The sequence below is a fragment of the Symphalangus syndactylus genome, chromosome 10, assembly GCF_028878055.3.
Source record: "Symphalangus syndactylus isolate Jambi chromosome 10, NHGRI_mSymSyn1-v2.1_pri, whole genome shotgun sequence".
Lineage (NCBI taxonomy): Eukaryota > Metazoa > Chordata > Mammalia > Primates > Hylobatidae > Symphalangus > Symphalangus syndactylus.
This window is the reverse complement of record NC_072432.2, coordinates 37,905,632-37,926,961: the sequence shown is the minus strand read 5'-3', so window position 1 is coordinate 37,926,961 and position 21,330 is coordinate 37,905,632. Positions and strand designations below refer to the sequence as shown.

The 21,330-nt window shown below is 34.8% G+C and overlaps 1 protein-coding gene across 1 annotated transcript in view; it reads right to left on the bottom strand.

The window, feature by feature from the left end:
- Window positions 1-16,248: 16,248 nt before the first annotated feature.
- EMCN (endomucin) overlaps window positions 16,249-21,330 on the bottom strand; it is a 130,710-nt gene continuing 125,628 nt past the window's right edge. Inside the window, exon 12 of the mRNA XM_055296910.2 lies at window positions 16,249-19,259. The gene's annotated coding sequence lies outside the window, so the exon portion shown is untranslated. The remainder of the gene's footprint in view (window positions 19,260-21,330) is intronic.

The window sequence follows — 21,330 nt, the reverse complement described above, 5'->3', positions numbered from 1 at the left end:
AAATAGATGAACAAAGACTCCATGAAGTCTGGGATTATGTTGAACGACCAAACCTAAGAATAATTGGTGTTCCTGAAGAAGAAGAGAATTCTAAAAGCTTGGAAAACATATTTGGGGGAATAATCAAGGAAAACTTTCCCAGCCTTGCTAGAGACCTAGACATCCAAATTGAAGAAGCACAAAGAACACCTGGGAAATTCATCACAAAAAGATCACCACCTAGGCATATTGTCATCAGATTATCCAAAGTTAAGACAAAGAAAAAAATCTTAAGAGCTGTGAGAGAGAAGCACCAGGTAAACTATAAAGGAAAGCCTATCAGATTAACAGGAGATTTCTCAGCAGAAACCCCACACGCTAGAAGAGATTCAACCTCCTCAGACAAAACAATTATCAGCCAAGAATTTTGTATCCAGAAAAACAACTATCAGCCAAGAATTTTGTATCCAGAAAAACTAAGCATCATACATGAAGAAAAGATACAGTCTTTTTCAGAAAAACAAATGCTGAATTTGCTACTACCAAGCTACCACTACAAGAACTGCTAAAAGGAGCTCTAAGTCTTGAAACAAATCCTGGAAACACATCAAAACAGCATCTCTTTAAAGCATAAATCACATAGGATGTATAAAACAAAAATACAAGTTAAAAAACCAAAACCAAAAAAAAAAAAAGTACTCAGGCAACAAAGAGCACAGTGAATGCAATGGTACCTCACATTTCAATACTAACATTGAATGTAAATGGCCTAAATGCTTCACTTGAAAAATACACAAGGAATGGATAAAAACTCACCAACCAACTATCTGCTGCCTTCAGGAGATTCACCTAACACCTAAGGACTCACATAAACTTAAAGTAAAGGGGTCAAAAAAGGCATTTCCTGCAAATGAACACCAAAAGCAAGCAGGGGTAGCTATTTTTATATCAAACAAAACAAACTTTAAAACAACAGCAATTAAAAGAGACAAAGAGGGAGAGTATATAATGGTATATACAATGGTCTTGTCCAACAGAAAAATATCACAATCCTAAACATATATGCACCTAACAGTGGAGCTCCCAAATTTATAAAACAATCACTAATAGACCTAAGAAATGAGATAGAAAGAAACACAATAATAGTGGGGGCCTTCAATACTCCACTAACAGCACTAGACAGGTCCTCAAGACAGAAAGTCAACAAAGAAACAATGGATTTCAACTATACCTTGGAACAAATTGGCTTACCAGATATATACAGAATATTTCATCCAACTACTGCAGAATACACATTCTATTCAACAGCATATGGAACTTTCTCCAAGATAGACCATATGGTAGGCCATAAAATGAACCTCAATAAATTTAAGAAAATTGAAATTATATCAAGCACTCTCTCAGACCACAGTGGAATAAAACTGGAAATCAACTCCAAAAGGAAGAATCAAAATGATGCAAATATATTGAAATTAAATAACCTGCTCCTGAATGAGCATTGAGTCAAAATGAAATCAAGATGGAAATTAAAAATTTCTTCGAACTGAATGACAATAATGACACAACCTATCAAGACCTCTGGGGTACAACAGAGGCAGTGCTAAGAGGAAAGTTCATAGCCCTGAACACGTACATCAAAAAGACTGAAAGAGCACAAAATGACACTCTAAGGTCACACCTCAAGGAACTAGAGAAAAATGAGCAAACCAAACCCAAACTCAGTAGAAGAAAGGAAATAACCAAGATCAGAGCAGGACTAAATGAAATTGAAATGAAAAAATACAAAAGATAAATGAAACAAAAAGCTGGTTCTTTGAAAAGAAAAATAAAATTTATAGACCATTAGCAAGACTAACCAAGAAAAGAAGAGAGAAAATCCAAATAACCTCACTAAGAAATGGAACAGGAGATATTACAACTGACACCACTGAAATACAAGAGATCATCCAAGGCTACTATGAACACCTTTATACACATAAGCTAGAAAACCTAGAAGAGATGGATAAATTCCTAGAAAAATACAACCCTCCTAGCTTAAATCAAGAATTAGATACCCTGAACAAATTGGCTTAACCTGTTATTAGTCAATAACAAGCAGTGAGACTGAATTGGTAATTTAAAAATTACCAACAAAAAGAAGTCTATGCCCAGATGTATTCACAGCAGAATTCTACTAGACATTCAAAGAAGAATTGGTACCAATTCTTCTGACACTTTTCCACATGATAGAGAAAGAAGGAACCCGTCCTAATTCATTCTATGAAACCAGCATTACCCTAATACCAAAACCAGGAAAGGACATAACCAAAAAAGAAAACTACAGACCGATATCCTTGAGGAACATAGGTGCTAAAATCCTTAACAAAATTGTAACTAAACGAATCCAACAACATATTAAAAAGATAATCCACCATGATCAAGTGGGTTTCATATTAAGGATGCAGGCATGGTTTAACACATGCAAGTCAATAAATGTGATACACCACATAAACAGAATTAAAAATAAAAATCACATGATCATCTCAATAAGTGCAGAAAAAGCATTTGACAAAATCCAGCATCACTTTATGATTAAAACTCAGCAAAATTGGCATGCAAGGAACATACATCAATGTAATAAAAGTCATCTATGACAAACCCACAGCTAACATAATACTGAATGGGGAAAAGTTGAAAGCATTCCCTCTGAGAACTGGAAAAAGACAAGGATGCCCACTCTCACCACTCCTCTTCAACATAGTACTAGAAGTCCTAGCCAGAGGAATCAGACAGAAGAAAATAATAAAGGGCATCCAAATCGGTATAGAGGAAGTCAAATTATCACCATTGCTGACAATATGATTGTTTACTTTGAAAATCCTAATGACTCCTCCAGAAAGCTCCTAGAACTAATAAAATAATTCAGCAAAGTTTCCAGATACAAGATTGATGTGCACAAATCAGTAGCTCTTTATACACTAACAGCGACCAAGCAGAGAATCAAATCAAGAACTCAACCTCTTTTATAATAGCTGCAAAAAAAAAAAAAAAAGAAAAACAAACAAAAAAACCACTTAGGAATATATCTAACAAAGGAGTCAAAAGTCCTCTACAAGGAAAACTAAAAAACACTGCTGAAAGAAATCATAGATGACACAAACAAATGGAAACACATCCTATGCTCATGGATGGGTAGAATCAATATTATGAAAATGACCATACTGCCAAAAGCAATCTACAAATTCATTGCAATCCCCATCAAGATACCACCATCATTCTTCACAGAATTAGAGCAAACAATTCTAAAATTCATATGGAACCAAGAAAGAGCCCACATAACCAAAGCAAGACTAAGCAAAAAGAACAAATCTGGAGGTATCACATGACCTGATTTCAAACTATACTATAAGGCCACAGTCACCAAAACACCATGGTACTGGTATAAAAATAGGCACATCGACCAATGGAACAGAATAGAGAACTCCAAAATAAGCCCAAATACTTACAGCTAACTGATCTTCAACAAAGCAAACAAAAACATAAAGTGGGGAAAAGACACCCTTTTCAACAAATGGTGCTGGGATAATTGACTAGTCACACGTAGGAGAATGAAACTGGATCCTCATCTCCCACCTTATACAAAAATCAACTCAAGATAGATTAAGGATTTAAACCTAAGACCTGAAACTATAAACATTTTAGAAGACAACATTGGAAAAACCCTTCTAGACATTGGCTTAGGCAAGGATTTCATGACCAAAAACTCAAAAGCAATTGCAATAAAAACAAAGATAAATAGCTCGGACATAATTAAACTAAAGAGCTTTTACATGGCAAAGGAAACAGTCAGTAGAGTAAACAGACAACCCACAGAATGGGAGAAATCTTCACATCTATACCTCTGACAAAGGATTAATATCCAGAATCTATGACAAACTCAAATCAATACCAAAAAACCCAAACAATCCCATCAAAAAATGGGCTAAAGACATGAATAGACAACCCTCAAAAAATCATAATCAAAAAATAAAAAACCAGTAGATGTTGGCATGGATGCAGTGATCAGGGAACACTTTACACTGCTGTTTGGAAGGTAAACTAGAACAGCCACTATGGAAAACAGTGTGGAGATTCCTTAAAGAACTAAAAGTAGAACTACCATTTTATCCAGCAATCCCTACTGGATATCTACACAGAGGAAAAGAAGTCATTATATGAAAAAGAAACTTGCACATGCATGTTTATAGCAGCACAATTCAGAACTGCAAAATCTTGGAACCAACCCAAATGTCCATCAATCAACTAGTGCATAAACTGTTCTATACATACATATAGATAGATAGATAGATAGATAGATAGATAGATAGATAGATAGATAGATGATAGATAGATAGATAGAAAAATAGATAGATATGTGTATATATCTATATATATCTACATATGTATATATATATATTCAGAACCACAAAATCATGGAACCAACCCAAATGCCCATCAATCAACTAGTGGATAAAGAAACTGTTATATATATAATATATATATTTTATATGTATATTATATATAATATATATGATGGAATACTACTAAGCCGTTAAAAGCAATGAGTTAACAGCTTTTTCAACAATCTAGATGAGATTGGAGACTATTTTTCTAAGTGAAGTAACTCAGGAATGGAAAACCAAGCATCGTATGTTCTCACTGATATATGGGAACTAAGCTATGAGGACACAAAGGCATAAGAATGATACAATGGACTTCAGGGACTTGGGAGGAAGAGTAGGAGTGGGGCGAAGGACAAAAGACTAAAGATATGGTGAAGTGTATACCGCTCGGGTGATGGGTGCACCAAAATCTCACGAATCACCACTAGAGAATTTACCCATGTAACCTAATACCACCTGTACCCCAATAACTCATGGAAAAAATTTAAAAATAATTAAAAAGAAAAAATAGGCAAACATATCTCTTTTTACTATTAATTTGCTTAAAAAAAAAAAAAAAAGAAAAGAAAAGAGAGACGTGAAACCTTGAGATAGGTCCCGACAAAGAATTTCTCAGGGAATATTTAGAGGAGATTGGAGAAAGGTGGGTGCGGTATATGAATAAAATGAATGAGACAGGAAGGGGAGATTTCAGAACATGTTTCTGTGGTCTGAAAACTCCTTATATGTTGACAAATTCATTTAAAAGAAGAGAAATTGCAAGATATAATTTGCGATGACTTTTTGGTTGTCTAACTGTGCACCCAAATTGGGCAACTGTCATGAATTTACTTCTGTTAATTATGATGTGCACCCTGACAAGAGTCACAGATTTAATGCAAATACAGATGATTGAATACAGAATACATAAATGAAATGCGGACACAAACGATTGAGTACAGAATATGTAACTGAGTGAACAAATAAGTAAATGAATAAGAGCCTGACCAACATCATTATACAGATGAAAGGTATTTTATAACTTCATAGAGTTTAGTGCAGGTTGTCCATGGGTAAGGGAGTATAATCAAATATTTCTTTAGCATTTGATTTGGAAGAGGTGATTTTGATTAAAAAATTTTTAAGATCAGCTGATATTTATTTAAAAATACTAAAGGTATGTCAATAGCACTATATCCTGATGAATCTACTGGAGTAAATTTATGTAATTGCTTGTCAAAGCACTAAAAAAATGTTTGATGAAATTACTTAATGTTTTCCAATTAAAGTGTATTTCCAAATGTAATGATTTCCACTTTAATGTAGTTGGTATGGAGCTTTGTGAGTGTGTGCTTCTTTTATTATAGATAATGTTCAACTCCTTTTTATTTGCCTCCTAGTTATAATAGTAAAACTCATATTAACTTAGTGAAGAATTATTGTTTTTTCATTTGCTCTAGCAGATTTATCCAGTCACCAAGTAACTATTTAAATATATACTGCAAGATTGAGGATTTCAAGACATGGTCTTGATTTTCACGTCATTATCAATAGATTTGTCATTGTCACAAATTTATTTCTGTTCACTATGATGTGAGCAATTTTATCAGGAAAGAGCCTCAAGGAAGCATTAATAGTGTAAGAGCAAGAGAATGATGATGCCATTTGGCTCACAGGCAGTTCCTCTTCATAAATTTTCAACATGATGAGCAGTTGGTATAAGTTGAAAAGAACCTTACTTTGACTATATTCTTGATAATTATGCAATAGCTTGATCAGTATTGATAACAAGCAGAAAAACCTGCTAGGTCTATGTGCAACATATTAGATTTATTTATTTATTTCAACTATTATTTTATATTCAGGGAATACATGTACAGGTTCGTTACCTGAATATATTGTGTGATGCTGAGGTTTGAGGTATGGATGATTTAAAAGCCCACTTTTTTTTTTTTTTTTTTTTTTTGAGAAGAAAGCTAGAGAGTGGAAATATCTAGCAGGGCAAGTGATTTATCATTTAAGGTCGTTCTTCTTTATAATGATGACGTAGGTAACACTTTTTTAAAGGAATTAATTGGATATTTTGTCAAATATTTGAGTCTGTCACTAAGGACTGGTTCTGAACTATATGATATTTTAAAGTACTGCTCCATTTCCCTCCCCCAGTCCTTATCCTTGTGGGGTACTGGAGTTACTAAATCCCAGGATTGGAGTCCCTACAGTACCTAGACTTGTGCTGTTCAATGTGATAGCCATTAAATATGGTGGTTATAAAATATTTGAAATGTGGCTAGTCTGAATTGATTGCAAGTGTAAAATGCTTGCCTGATTTCAAAAACAGTTTGACAAAAAAAAACTTTTTCATTGTCTTAAAAATATTTGTATATTTATATACAACTTGGAATAATAGCATTTTGATATATTTGGTGAAAAAAAATTTCATATTCATAGTTTTTGATGTAGCTACTAGTGAATTTAAAGTTATACATGTGGCTTACATTTATTTCTATTGAATATCATTGCTTTAGACTATAAAGAAGTTGTCGTAGGATTCTGGAGTCTAGTGATATAATTTGTCTAGATGCCAGTGGACACTTGAGACTTAACAACTTTATAGCCCAGAACAATCTAATAACAAATTCCTCCATAGAGGTGCCTATTAAATTCCCTTTATTCTCCTCTCAAGAAGCTAAGTTGACAACAGGTGATAAGCTAAGAGCTATAGGTTGATAAGCTATGTTGATAAGAGAATTTGCTTTTAAGTCTTTGGTGACTGAATGATTTCTGGTTGACATGATGAGGAGTTTTGGGAATCCATCAATCAAGATTACAGTACAGGTGAGGATAGAAGGCTATCTGACCATTAAAGTTTAAAGAAAGCCAAAATTTCAGACTCTTACAGAAATGGCTTTGAGTCAGAAGTCAGAGACCTGGGTGAGATCACTTGGTTGGCTACGTACAAACTGTGTGCATGTTTTCCACTGAAAAATTATGTTTCTGGGAGCTAACAATGTGTTACCATAACTGTAAAAAAGGGGAAATTAATCATTGCAACACAACCTATGCACAGGGTTACTGTGACAAATAGAATCATAATTCTATGACTGCAACTCATAATTACTCATAATTGTCAGAGTATTCAATAAATTATTTTGTAAAGCTTTATGTATATAAGGTGCTGTGATTTTATTACCTTTCAATCAATATACAGACAGTGAAATACAATGTATATCTGTTTTATTATTTTTTCAAAGAGAAAATATATATGCAGTATTTTTTATAATAAAGTATATAATGCCACTTGCCAAGCCTAAACTAAACTGAGATTTACTTTTACCCTCTGCTCCTGAATGCTAGCCAGAGATAAGAACCTTTAACCATTTCTGTTTTCAGTTCTTCCAGGATTCATCATTACAATTTTAAATAATAAGCATGTACTTTTTCCTATAACAGCTTTACACAGTGGCTAATAACCCCCTGCTGTGAACGAAAAACAGTTTAGCTCACTAACATTACTTCACACTTTCCCTCCTCTTGCCTCCCAAGTTATAGAACTTATATTAGTATTTAATGCTCATATTGCTTATCTTTTAAATTTTAAATAATAGAATTAAATCTTTCTCTTTTTCATTAACTCAGGCAGTATTTTATGGTTGCTTTTTCTGTAAAATAAAGACATTAATGTCTCTACTGTGTCTTGCAACTCTCTTTGTCCTCATCTCATAACTCCTTTGGACCATGCCATTATTTTATATCCCCGGTGTTTATAATATTTTAGGCTCAACTTTAAATTCTGTCTACAGGCTTATTCAAAAATTGAGAATCTATACATCTTCCATTATTACGATTAGATTTTAAAATATTCATTGAAGAACCTCGTAGCAAGATTCGGTTTCTCATAGTCCTTGGACAATTCTGTTGAGGCTTTCTTCTTGTGGACTTGACAAACCATGCCTAGGTATGGTACAGCAAGTCTCGTGTTATCCTACACCAACACATAATTTGTGATTAAGATGATAACGATAGTACAAGATGCACTTTTGTTATCACAGCTTTCACTTTCGTGAGAATTTTTGCCTACATGTAACTTGGTAATGTCTTTTAGTAAAGAGTGGAAATCGGCCTCCCAATACCCATAATAGAAAAATACAGATTGTAATTGGTTTTTGTTGCTGTCAGTCATATTGGAGTAATATAAGTAGGCAGGTCACCATGATGGTTAGATGTAGTGACTGACCCTGTATGAATTAATTTTTTAAATACACCCCTCTTAAAAAGGGGCAGAGTGGGTTGTTAGAAAATAACCCAGGCCTTTAATATAAAGAAGACTAAGCTGACTGAAGTTTGAGAATCCAGTGTAGATAATAGTGGATTATTAAATAATATTAAGTTCGGTAGCAAATAGAGGGATTTTTCTAGAAATCTTTAGAATAATGTTTGTATCTTAAGGTGTAGAACTTTTACTGACTTAGCAAAACACATTTTTAATTAATTGGGCTCAGCTAGAAGAGAGTCTTCCTTGGTCTTTGGTTAAAGAGTATCTCCTAAAATAGACTTAGTGAAGGAAATATAAACCTCTGTCATTAAATTGTCCACTTAAGGATGCTATTTTAAGTGTCAATATTGCATTCACTCTTTGTGAAATATTGACTGTATTTTTCCTCCCTTCATTCATTAAACAAACAAAATAAAAAAAGATCTGTTTCATCTTTCTTCTGTTTCTTGTTTTCGTAAGACACCACCAAGCTGAAATACATTTATAGTTTCTTCAATGCCTACAGGAAAATAGCACAAACTTTTCCAGGATGGGATTTCTTTTTATGCTTCAACCTTATGTACCTAATTACATGTCTATGTTAGCTCTCTGCCACATTTAATTTTGTTTTGTTTTGATGTTATTATTTTGTATGTTTGGCCTATATGCTATAAATTCTGTTAAATAATTTGCATGCATTATTTTACTCAAGCTTCTCAAAACTTTAATATTGACATTTTAGAATTAAGATAATAACTGATGGAACCTAGACATAAGCTCATGTCTAATGACTGAGCTCATCATTTATTCCACTGTTATGCAGTGTACTGTATGTAGCCTGAAGTATGAACAATGCCATATAACTTTAAGTTTTCCATTTAATCACATAATTTCACCTGCTCATATTAGTGGTAAGTCAAAAAACACTCTCCTCCTTAAGCTATATTACTTATCTTCTATACTACAGAACAAGCTTTTGGAAGTAGTTATCATTTAGGATGTCTTTTTGTAACTTCTGCACATAAAATAATACCTTGAACTAGTAGGAGGTAATAAAACTTTATTGATGATGATGTGATGATAAAGTTAACTATTAGCATTTGATATTAATAGATGATTTCAATTTCCATTTTCTTCCCACACACATTTCTTAAAACTTCAAACTTTCAAAGCTTCCCACACTTCTCTATCCAGATAGTTTGACTTCAATTCCATATTTCAAACTCTGAACCTCCACAGAGTGGGAAGCTTAGCTATCAGCACTTTAGAGTTACTGTTCTTTTTTTGAAGTATAGATTTATGTCAATCCTAAGGAGTGTGTCATATCACAGTAACAGGATGGAGCTAAGACTTAGCACATATTTCTAAGACACCACATTGAAGTTCAATACATTTCTGAACCACAATTCTTAGATAATAGAGGTATTAATTAAAACCTGCCTCTTGTAGCGTGAATACCACAAACAGTGGTGCTGAACTCAGCAGTTAAGTGGGCTTTACTGCAAAGCCAGAGAAAACCTCAATAGTGCCTCCTCCTAACCTGTCAGATCATCTAAGCTGTTTGACACAATTAAATGACATTGCAGTAGGAACACTAATACAGTGGCTAACAGTTTGTTTTAAATGCTTTCACTTTCTTTTGTTTTAGTTTCAAGCAAAATATTGTAAATTTTGCATGGTGCTTACATTAATAATTTAAATGCACAGAGCATCAGCAGCAACAGTTTTTTTTGCTAATATATTGCCAGCACACCAAAGAAGCTCTATCCTTTATCATAACACACACACAAACATTATTCTAAAGATTTCTAGAAAAATCCCTTTATTTGCTACCGAACTTAACTACACACACACACACATACACACACACACACACAAATTTGGTTTATGTTTCTGAACAAGGGGACTTGCAGATATCTACAAACACCTGATACTGGAAAAGACCAATCAAGACCTGACACTAAAGTTAAATGCATAAGTAAGGTTTTGTACTTAAAAACATTGCAAACATTATCTTGTATTAAGTGTGCTTAAGCTGAGATGTTTCAGGTTGACATTTGGCTAACAAATTGAACATATTCTAGAAATCAAATCTGTAGTTAAAAAATTATTTTCTCGAATTACTCATCCTTATTGTCTTCCTCTTCATTATCAAAACATATCTCTAAACACCAGTGATATTCAAAATACCTAATCATAGGTGTGACATGGACGATTGACTTATCAAAACATATGCTTTTACTGTTGTCAGGCATGAACCCTTTAGGTGCTGGATTCTGGAGAAATCTGAGGGTCTCAGGGTGGGGATGAGGAGGGCATCTGGGGAAGGAGTGGGCCCAGGATAGCAGTTATTTGTGAATAACTACTGATACATTTCTGCAGCACTTTTCACTAAAGCATTTCTATATTTTAAGTCTCAGACAAATGTCAACCTTGCTAAAAGCTCATTTATATTAATAGGTGGTACTAGAATTATGGTGCTTAGAAATTTAGATGGCTCTAATCTAGTGATAGAATAGAAGGGTTTAGAAATTTTCCCAGCTATTGGAAAGGAGTCTCAGGCTTGACAAGTAATGTGGAATGTAAGCGTGAATATTTCTAGCCCTTCTAGTCACTAGAATAAATGAGAGAAAACATTAATATTTTTATGTCCCCACTACTTCATAATCTCATTTAATTGTCTCAATGACCCTGTAGGAAAGTATAATCCTTTGTGAGGTGCTGCCATTAACAAAGTATCACAGACTGGGTGGCTTAAACAATAGACATTTAGGGTGGGTGCTGTGGCTCACGCCTGTACTTCCAGCGCTTTGGGAGGCTAAGGTGGGTGGATCATCTGAGGTCGGGAGTTCGAGACCAGCCTGGCCAACATGGGGAAACCTCGTCTCTACTAAAAATACAACAAATAGCCGGGCGTGGTGGTGCACGCCTGTAATTCCAGCTGCTAGGGAGGCTGAGGCAAGAGAATTGCTTGAACCCAGGAGGCAAAGGTTGCAGTGAGCCAAGATTGCACCACTGTGCTCCAGCCTGGGTGACAGAGCAAGACTCCACCTTAGGCAAAAAAAAAAAAAAAATAGACATTTATTTCCTCAAAATCCAAAATCAAGGCATCAGCAGGGTTGGTTTCATTCTGTGGTCTTTTTCCTTGGCTTGTAGGTGGCCACTGTGGATGTCTTCAAGTGGCCTTCTCTGTATGTGTTTGTGTGTATGAGTGTGTATGTGTGTCTGTGTTCCAACCTCCTTGTCTTATAAAGACATCAGTCATGTTGGATTACCACTCCCTCTAATTATCTCATTTAGCCTTAGTTATCTCTTTAAAGATCTTATCTCTGCAGTCACATTCTGAGGTAATGGGAGGACACAATTTGGCCCATAACAGAAAGTTAGTAATATCTTTCCCCCTTTGTGAGTTTCTAAAAATATTTTTTAAAGTCAATTCTATTAAACTATATCTTACATACAAAAACATACCTAGTTTATGTGTATAGCTTGAGTTTTGGCAAATATATACACCCATGTAACCAACACCAAAATCAAACTACGAAATATTTTATCATACCAAATAGTCCCTTGTGCTTCTTTCCTGGCAATTCTCCATCCCTGAGCTCTGGGCAGCCAGTGGTGTCATTTCTTTTTTTTTTTTTTTTTTTTTTTGAGACAGAGTCTCGCTCTGTGGCCCAGGCTAGAGTGCAGTGGCGCAATCTCAGCTCATTGCAAGCTCCGCCTCCTGGGTTCACACCATTCTCCTGCCTCAGCCTCCCGAGTAGCTGGGACTACAGGCGCCTGCCACCACACCCGGCTAATTTTTTGTATTTTTAGTAGAGACGGGGTTTCACCGTGGTCTCGATCTCCTGACCTCGTGATCCGCCCGCCTTGGCCTCCCTCATTTCTTTTCTAGCATTTCATATCATGAAGCCATGAAGTGTGTGCTCCACTGTGTCTAGCTACTTTTGTGCAGCACAATGCATAATGTTTTTGAGATGCAGCCATTTAACAGGGTATATCAATAGTTTTATTTATTGCTGAGTGGTATTCAGTTGTATGGCTATACCACAATTTGTTTACTGTTTACAGCTTTAGGCTGGTATGAATAGAGCTACTATGAACATTTGATTATTGGTCTTTGTATAGACAGGACAAATGTATTTATTTTTCTTGGGTAAATATATAAAAGTGGCAATGCTGTAAATATGAGACCTATATGTTTAACTTCTAAAGAAACTGCCAAATTGTTTTCCACATGGTTGTGCAAGTTTACATTCCCACTAGCAACGCAGGAGAGTTCTAGTTTCTCTATATTCCCACCAACACTTGGCATCAGTGGCCTTTATAATTTTAGTCATGCCTGTGGATATGTCGTGGTAGCTAACTGTGGTTTTACATTTTCACTTTCCTGATGATTAAGTGGTATTGAGTGTCTTTTCATGTGTATGTTGGAAAGTCATACATCTTCTTTTGTGAGTTATCTGTTCAAATATTTCCCCCATTTTTTAGTGAATTGTCTTCTTATTTTTAAATTTTTGCACTCCGTACATATTCTAGATACAAGCCATTTGTCATATACATATATATATATATATAATGTAAATCATCTATTCTTTGACTTGTATTTTTCAGTTTATTAATTCCCATTTAAAAAGCAGGAATTTTTAGTTCTGGTAAAATTCAATTTATCATTTTGTTTTAGTTTTAATTTTTTTGTATCTTATCTGGGAAATCTTTACTGATTCTAAGAAAGGCAAAAGTCATAGATTTGAATTTAAGTTTATGACACATCATCTTGAGTTATATTTGTGTGTGGTGTGAGCTAAGTGTTGAACTTTTTTTGTTTTTGTTTTTTGTACTTGGGTGTCCTGTTGTACTGAGCCATTTATTAAAAAGACTTCATTTCCCTCAGTGAATTACTATGGCACACTTGTAAAAAAAAATCAATTGACTGTAAATGTGTGTGTATATGGGAGAAAAGCACTTATTTCTGGAATCTCCATTTTGTTCCATCAGTTAAATTCTATTCCTAAGTCAGCACCATGTTGTCTTGATTACTGTAGCTTTATATTAAGTCTCTAAATCTAGTAGCATGTCCTCTAACCTTTTGCTTTAAAAAAACGTTTTAGCTATTCTAAGTACTTTGCGTTTCCATATAAACTTAAGAACTATCTTATCAATTTTTATAAAAAAGGATAGCTGAATTTGGATTGGAATTGTGATAGATCTATATATCAATTTAAATGCGAGTGACATCTGAATAATATTGAGTCTTTTAGTCCATGAGCCAGTGTTCTTTAATTTCTCTCAGAAGTTAGACAGTTTTAAGGGTATAAGAAATGCATATATTTTGAAAAATTTATCCCTAAGAATTTTATATTTGTCGACATTATTCTAAGTAGTACTTTTTAAAATTTTCAATTTTCATTTTTTTGTTACTAGCAAAAGATATCAGTTGATTTTGTGTATCAATCTTGTATCTTGCAACTATAACACATTCAGTTATTAATTCTAGTAGCTTTTTTTGGAAACATCAGGATTTATGTATGATCTTATCATCTTCCTTTCCAATCTATATGTTTTTTTCTTGCATTATTGCATTTGCTATAACTACCCTGCCACCACGCCAGAACAATGTTGAATATAATAGATAAAAGTGAATATGCTTATTTTGTTTCTAATTTTAGAATTTAGCATTTAGATTTAGATTTTAGCATTTAGATTTCTACCATTTATGTAAGAGTTAGCTGTGAGTTTTTCATAAATGTCCTTTATCAGATTGAGGAAGTTCTCTTTTAATCTTAGTGTAATGAGAGGTTTTATCGTAAATAAATATTAATTTTGTCAAATGCTTTCTCTGCATCTGTTGAGATAAGCATACAGTTTTTCTCCTTTATTCTATTAATATGTTGAATCACAATCCCAATAATAGATTTTCAAATATTATACAACTTGTATTCCTGGATTAAATCTCACTTATTACTTTTTAATTTGATAGATTTGATTTGCTAATATTTAGCAAATAGTTTTGATGTTTTTGTACATGAGGGCTATTAGTCTGTAGGTTTTCTTTTGTAATATCTTTGACTGGTTTTATTATGAAGTAATAGCAACATGGAATTTATTGTAAAGTACTCATACTTTCTATCACTCTGACTTAGTCTATTGTCATTAATACATTTTTCTCAGGGTTTATGGTTCACAATTTACTTCTCTGGGGCATGTATATAATTTTGGATTAAATGGTGGATATTTAGACTTTCATGTTGAGTTGTTGTTATGCGCCATTTTGTTGTCTTTATAAAAGATTGTTAGACTTTGTTCTGGAAGCCGGTTAAATATTTTGTGGATTAGCTTAATTCTTGCAAGGCTACTTTTAAGCTATGTTAGGGCTTACCTACAGTTGTGTATACTCTAGGGGTGTTTTAGAACAACCACTAAGATATGACCATTCCCAGGACATTAAGAAAGGTGATCAGTGAGTATTTTTGAATATGGTCGACCAGACCTTGAATGTTTCTCTGCTCCATATAAGATCTAGAAATTTTCAGCATATGACTACTTAGTTGCTCTTTCCTGGTTGTTCTTTTCCTGGTCTCATGGAGTTTTACTCTAAGTGTGTTCACGCCTTCCTATCTCATTATTATCAGATACAAGGTCAACTTTGCAGTTTTGTTTTTTCTTTGTTTTTTTTTTTTTTGAGGTCTTTCTCTGTGTAGCTCCCTCCTCCCTGGTTCCATTCTCCACAAATTCCAGCCACTTTTGTCTCCTGGTTCCAATCGCTGTCATCTCAGGTTCTAATTAGGGATCTTCTGCTATACAGCCAGTCTGGAATGTGTCAGTCAGAGCATTCATAGGGCTCATTTGTTTTGTTTCTCTTTGCTCATGGATCCCAGTTCAGCTCTTCTTCTTGTCTACTGTGTGCAATAGCCGTTTATTTTTCAAACTGTTTACAGTGAGATAGGCCTGGTCCCTGTTTTTAATTGTAACCTGGAGCATAATGCTTTCATCCCTTTTTATAGATAAGTAAACTGAGGCTTAGAGAGACTAAGTAGTTTAGAGATGGAGAACAGGGATTTGAGCATAGGTTGAAATTCAAATTTTTCCTATTTACTAGTTGTACAACCTTGGGCAAGTTATTTAACTATCTGCCTTGATTTTCATATCTTTATAAGGAGATGTTTCTGCTGCTGCTAATCGTATATAAGGAATAGTTTCTTACTATTACTGTGATGGTTAACTGAGATGGTGACTGTGAAGTTTCCTACACATTTCCTGGCACATAGTGAATGTTGGATAGGGTGTTAACTAACTAATTGTACTGCCCATGATCATTTTGCTAGAATTTCTCTTTTTTTAAAGGAAAATATGAGTTTAAATAGTCATATCTTCCTACTTATTTCTAAATGTCAGAATTCTTGTTCAGACTTGAAAACACTTTTAAACAGTTCTTGGAAGCTTTAAACTTATTCTTGGTGACCTTGGTAGAAGCTCTGACTTCAAATTCAGGAACGTAATATGGATGGCAAAATGAATATTTTCCCTTGTTTATCAAAATATTTTTTCTTTAACAAGTATTTAGAACAGAAAACAAGTATATTCAAGCCCAAAAGACAAATTCTCTAGAAATTGGGGTAGAGTATACTCATTTATTGGAACATGAGAAATCCTGTGTGTGTAGAGAAATTTTAAAGAAAAGATCAGGGGATAATCCATCCATTAAGAATTCTCCATTAAGAATACTCATTATAGGTTTAATTAATCACAATGATGGATATCTTTAACATTAGGCAATAATTGACAGTTTCATAGTGGTGAGACTATCGTCACTCAAAATACAACTTTTAAAGGTCATATTCACTTTTCTTTTCAACCTCATAAAATCTTGAATGACCACAAGTAGAGCTCAACAGAGAATAATCAGGCAAAAAATCAGGAATGTTCATCGTCGAAGGTTTGACTCTGTCCTCGGTTGATACTCATAAATTTAAATATGGTAGGTAGAAAAGAAATAACACACAGATTTGTCAACCATAAGTAATAGAATAGTTCAGTTCAGCAAGGGGAATTCAGAATTCTTTCTCTGCTGGCTGAGCCTGTATGTCAGCCAACAACATCTACTTAGTCTCAGGTGACAACAGTGCCAGTTAATTAGCTTTTGTCTCTGTTTTGACTATTGATAGACTTAAATTATATTCATATTATCATGCAAAACAAACACATAGAAAGTCTTGCCTTTGATCTAAATACAGGCACTTCTTTGTTGCAATGATGTTTGAACTGTACATCAGAATAAAAACTTACAGTAAGCCAGGCATACAAAGTAGATCATCTAAATCAGATAATTAAAACGTATTTAATGATAATTTTGGCTCAAAAACAAAATACCCTATCTCAACAGAAGTTTAAGTTGGTTTATGAAAATGCAGACCTTACCTTTGGGATTGATATAAAATGCCATGGACATCTCTGTAAACTTCTCAATCCTCCTTTGACCTTTTTGAAAGATTTAATCTTGTAGCTGTTAGATTAAAGCATATTCTTTGTGTACGCTTCTTGAACTAGAATAAATCTTATTCTTTTCTGACCATTAAAATTTTTCCCTCTTCCTAATTCTTGTAAACTCTTTTTTAACAATGCTCATGAAATGTAGAGAAAATGGTTTCTCTAGGATCCAAAATAACATATTACTTATAATTTAAATTGCAGAAGAGTTCATTTCTTTGCAATATGCTGTATGTAGCATGGCTTTTGCTGAAGAGCTCAGTAAATTATCTAGGGGTGCTGGGACTTTCTTTCTTTCTTTCTTTTTTTGTTTTTTTTGAGACAGAGTCTTGCTGTGTCGCCCAGGCTGGAGTGCAGTGGTGCCATCTCAGCTCACTGCAACCTCTGTCTTCTGGGTTCAAGCAATTCACGTGCCTCAGGCTCCAGAGTAGCTGGAACTACAGGCGTGTGCCACCACACCAGGCTAATTTTTGTATTTTTAGTACATATGGGGTTTCAACATGTTGGCCAGGCTTGTCTCGAACTCAGCTTTTTTTTTTTTCTGAAGACAAATGCTCTCTGATTGGCATGCTCCAGTCACTGTCTCACCATTTAAAGACTTCTAGATTAGAATTAAGCATGGGCACAACAGCTTTAAAGTGAAAACATACATAGTGGAGATCCCTGCCTTCTTCTCTCCTCTCTTCCTTTCCTTTCTTTCTTTTTTTTTTCTACTTCCTATCCTTCTCAAAGAGACACCAGTCAGAAATATAGATATGCTTATGCTTGCTTGGTGTCCTTGATTATAGATAGTCCAAACAGCAGGAAGCTAAAATCAAGGTGATTATATAACTCCTGAAGATGGAAGTTGTCAAAATACATCACAACAAAACAAATTTTAAAAGGCTATTTTAAATACAAGATTCCATCTTCACTAAACTGCCCCTTAGATCACTAAGATAATTTAGCATCAAAATCAGCTTAGATAATCATAGGCTAAAAAGCTGCCACCAGCAGCAGCTTATTAGTTCCAAAGCTTTCCAAAAAACCTCAACAAACTTGACACTTTGATCTCATGTGTCAAAAAAGTGGTCAAGGTTGATCAGTTAGCTTTTAACAGAAGAATTTGCTCCTGATGAAGTGGCAGCTATAATCATATGGTATTTTTAGAACGGTGATATAATGAAAAATAATATCATAATTATGTATTTATGAAGTGTTGATTTTCTACAAACTAGAGGTTTAGCAATGATTGCTAGAACAAATAATTACATTTCTAAAAGAAATAAAAAATGCATGAAGATAACATCAATCAAATGAGTTAATGAAAAATCATGATCCTATTATCTTAATGAATGCAGTATAGTGTTATAAATGCCCTTACACTTACATCTTCATCACACAGTATGAATGACAAATGGAAAGACCAAAGAACTGATAATTTACTGTCCCCCTAACAGAGTCTGATATGTGAATCCTATGTCCCTTTCTCACTTATTACAGATGCCTTTCATTAGTGAGTTCATATATTCTAATAATCCATCCAAAAATATTCATGATTATGGGAAGACAATAACATTGCCATTTTCACAGTCATGTTATAGTATTTTTAGCATATTGAGTACAGTAATTGTTTATTGAAAGTAACACGAAAACAGGAATAAAATACTTACATGTACAAAGTAGCATGGTATGATTTCTACCTAATATTTAATAATACACCTGCAAATTTTCCCTGCATTAACATAGTGGTAAACAATAAATACTAACAGTAGGTAATATAAGAACACTGAGAAAAGTAGGAAAGTCTTCATGGATAAAAATTCTTGGCCCAGAAAACTTTAAACATTAAGGAAAGGCGTGCCTATCAGCAAGCCCACCTCCTGGGCTGTCAGATTCACTGCTCACAAATTCCCCTCCTAAAATTCCTTTTCCTAGGAACGCTCCTATAAATGGAGTAATGGAATTTTTAAATGTGAGAGGACAGGAGAGCCCCGGGGTTCTTTTTGATTCTATCAAATTATTGCATGTCAGTTGGACATCACTTTACTGGGACGGACGACTGGTACAGGCCAGCAGCAGGTATGGAAGTCGGGATTGATTCTGCAGGACTTTCTCCTTTTCCACCCTTGGTGCATAGAAGCTGAAGATTAAGCCTGTGAGCAACAACAACAACAACAACAACAAAGTTCAGATTCTAAGAAAGCGAAGAAGAAATAGAGATGCTGGGGGAGTCTATCTCTTAGTAAGAAATGATTGTCACTAGCTCCATTTTTTCCACCTAGTAGAATCACTTGACTGTCTCTCAAGCACTTCAAACTTGACATATCTGAAAAGAAAAGCATGTTTTCTTTCCCAAACCTGTTCCCCTCACTTCACAATCTCAATCTTTGGTATTTCCCCCATGATGAATTCAGGCACCCAGGCTGGGAGTATGGGTATTGTCTATAGTCCTATTCTTCCTCATTCTCCACTGGCCACATCCAGTCAATCACCACATCATGAAATTTTTAACCTCCAGATATTTTTCTCTATTCTATTCTGCTTCTTCATCTTCCTCCATACTGCAGCTCCCTAGCTTAAGCCTTTATCTTTTTCCAGTGGAATATTGCAATAGCCTCTGACTTCTCTGCTTCTGGTCGTGCTCTTCTTGAATGAGTCTTCCACATTAAACACACACTGGTATCTATCAAGCACAAATCTCATATTCCTCTTCAATTAAAGTCCTTAACCGTACCCTATCACTAATGGGATACAGTTCAAGATCTGTTGCTTGGGGTGACAATGTGAGTAATTAAGAAATTTATGGGCAACTTTAAAGCTTTGCTGCTGTCTACTCATCAGGGAGTAGAATGAATAGGCATCAGAAGAAAGAATGAATGAACACCATTTGCCACTTCTTCATAGGAAAGATAGCCAAGCCTTTGGTTTAGTATTTTGCATTTTTCTCTGCAGTGCAGGAACAACTTTCAGTATTAGTCTATAAAAGAGCAAGAGATGGAGACTTCTGTGTCCCAAGTAGGAAAAGGGCAGTGGCCCAAACTGGCAGAGATTAGGTGGTGGTGTGTTGCTGATGTCAGTGTTGGTGGTTTGCTAGGTTCTGGGGAGAGCATGATATGGTGTGTGTGGTGGGGTGTGGGGAGTGGTACTAGCGGCGGAGACCTGTAACCAACTCTTTCCTGGTTTGGTTGGTGAAGGCAAGTCCTTTGATAGGGATGGCTGAACTATTGCTTTACATGGGGGAAAGCTGGACGTTGGCTGCCATGGCCTGCGGGTAGCAGCTACAGGTAACCATGTCAAGTCTTAGGATAAGGAAAAGATTGTAGAACAGGATATCCGTGACTTCTTCCCAGAGTATTTGTTGCTGCTAGGTGGTGGAGCACATGCTAGAGCATGGTGTAGCTTAAGTACCATGATTAGAAGGATGATTGCAGACAAGGCCTCTCCTTTAATTATTGAACTAGTTTTTTAGGCATATTTTATATCCAAGGTCAAGTGAGGGGTTCCTCAGAATGATAAATGACTTCTTTTTTAATTTTTATCTTCTTTTTTTTAAACTTTTATTTTAGGTTCATGGGTATATGTATACAGGTTTGTTATATAGGTAAACTGCATGTCATGGGTTTTTTTTTGTACAGATTGTTTTACTCATGTAATAAGCATAGTATTTTTTCAATCCTCACCCTCCTCCCACCCTCTACCCTCAAGAAGTCCCTGGTGTCTGTTGTTCCCTTCTTTGTGGATAAAGGACTTTTGATGTCATTAGTGAATGAAGAAAGTTAGTACTTCATTCTAGCCTCGTGCAGTCCTTCATGATTTACCTTGTGAAACAAGGCTTCCTGTGATCTAGTACTCTTTACTTCTTAAGCCTTGTTTCCCAGCCAGAGGTCAACGCTTCTCAAGCCGTTTATAGTGAAGAACAATGTTGGTTTCTAACAATATCTAATCAGCTACAAACAGACATTTTAAAAAAATACAATAACATGAATGTTGCAGCAGTATCAGATTGCTATAACAACTTTTAAAGTTTTATCATTTCTTTCATATACCATTCAGTTTCACAATTCTTTTCCTGTTTGTACATGCTATTCCCTGTGCCTAGAAAATCTTTCCTCTCTTCACCTAGGCCACTTTTTTTTTTTTTTTTTCTCATTCTGTAAGTTTTAGCTCAAATACCATCTCTAAGAAATTTGCCATTAAACTTCACGGTATCATGTCTGTCTTTAC